Here is a 2190-nt window from a genome sequence, read left to right as displayed (position 1 = left end):
GGTTCTTCGGGGATAGTTCATTTTAAATAACCTGTGAATTTAAGAATTTGTGTTGATATTGAGACATCAACTTGAATGATAATTAGTTATTAGTAGAGACTGGAATTCTATGCATCTGCATGTTAATACTGAGTGTATGCAGTTATACATTGTTTACAGTTAGGTACATTGTTTTTTTTTTTTTTTAATTTAAATATTTTGTTTATACAATGTAGATGTTGAAAGGTCCAACACTTATTATATTTGTTATGTTTTATTTTTTATTTTTTTTAATTGTTTTTTTTTTTAAATTTAAATTGTTTTAAAAAATATATGAGGTTTTTTAGTATTAAAAAATTTTGTTGATTATATATAGATATGAAGTAATATAAATTTATAATGCATATTTGAGCATATTTTCCAATTATTTGTGCATGTTAATGCATATTTTGACACTTTTGCTTTGCATATTTGCATCATATTCGCCACATTTTTAGTGCATATAATTCTGGTCTCTAGTTATTAGTTTTAACATTTTGTAATTGATAGTATATTAACATATATGTGTTTTTTTATTGTTCTTATACTATTGTTATATGTTTTTTTTAAATATAATATGTAGACACCTATTAACTAACTAATTTTTATAAATTATATTTTGATGTTTAGTATCTATTGTAGAGTAGCAAAAACAATTTAATTAATTAAAATTTAGTGAATCAATCGGAGAACTCTAAATTATGTTTAATATTAATATATTATATTAATTTTAATTATGTTTATTGAATGTTCATGCAATTCAGCATAAGTCTAATATAAATGTATTGTATTGTATTCTTTAAATTACTTTTATGGGATTTATACACTATATTAATCAATCCTAATTATTTTAAAACACCAATACAAAATGTAATGCAATATAATAAATGTTTGTTCATGTTATGCATTATTAAACAATTCAATTTGTATGTAGTATGTACCTAGATTTTATGTTTTAGTTATACATCTGTGTATATATAGAATTTTTAAATTGTTAAACTAATTACCTTTAATAAATTATCTTTAGAGTGAGTAATGATTTTGCAAATTCTAAGAAAGAGAAAGAAGAACTTATGGCAGAAAATGTTAAATTTAAAAATATAATTCGGGTGCAAAATGAAAAAATTGAGTACTATAAACACTTTGTTAATTTGGAAAATCAAAGATTTGAATCCCGTTTTAGTGACATTTTGTCTAAATTATTTACTACTACTCAAATTAATCAAATACTCCGCCCGAGTACAAAAGTTCCTAAATGGTTACCGGAAGATATATCTTCTGCGATTACATTGCGTGCGTAGTATTTCGCCAAAAGTATACAGATATTTAAAGAATAAAAAACAGTACCCTTTACCTGGTGAGGTATAACCAGGGGCGGCTCGTCAGGGGAGACTTTGAGACTGCGTCTCCCCATAAAAAAAAACGGCTACTTGTAAATAATAATGTATAGAAATATTTTTATTTGAATTCAAAATATATTATATCGTTTTCATTGCTTATTATTATAAATTGAAGGTCTCAAAATCGAAAACCTATTATTAGTTATCTCGATTCTCGATAGAAATACTATTTATAGTAATTTCTACGACGAGCGACGGTCGCCGCGCGCCACGCCGGTATTAGTGAAACTGAAGCCAGACAGTTTCAATCGTAATATGTAATGGCATGGCTGGTTGGTCGGAGGGGGCCGGGGAGATTAAGCTGCGTATTATAGACGCTATTGAACCTGGGTTCACGATAGTAATTGCCGTGCCGCCGCGCCGTCCGTAATTAGTTTTAGACGTTTTAATCGCTGTTTTCATAATTTAAAAACCATTAAAAATGCAAAAACACCAAGTTATTGATTTTTTATTGATTAATGAATTTTAATTCAAAATTTAAAAAAAAATCTGGCCAATTTAAGAAATGATTCAAATGTGAATAACTGCTGCGACGAAGCAATACAGCTAAACAACAATTTAGAGTACAAAGACAAAAAACGAAACGAATTGCGTAAAATTACATTTGAAATTCTAGATTCATTAATCGTCCAAATTAACATACGATTTGAAGATTTTCCAAAACTAGAGTTTGTAGAGATTGTAAATGAAAAAATGTTTAAAAGCTACTACTCTGAATTTCCTGAGTCAAAGTTCATCAAGTTATTACAGCAGTACCCTAATACTTTTGATG

Source organism: Acyrthosiphon pisum, unplaced genomic scaffold (genome assembly GCF_005508785.2).
Source record: "Acyrthosiphon pisum isolate AL4f unplaced genomic scaffold, pea_aphid_22Mar2018_4r6ur Scaffold_20960;HRSCAF=22641, whole genome shotgun sequence".
Taxonomy (NCBI): Eukaryota; Metazoa; Arthropoda; class Insecta; order Hemiptera; family Aphididae; genus Acyrthosiphon; species Acyrthosiphon pisum.
Note: the sequence above shows the minus strand (reverse complement) of the source record.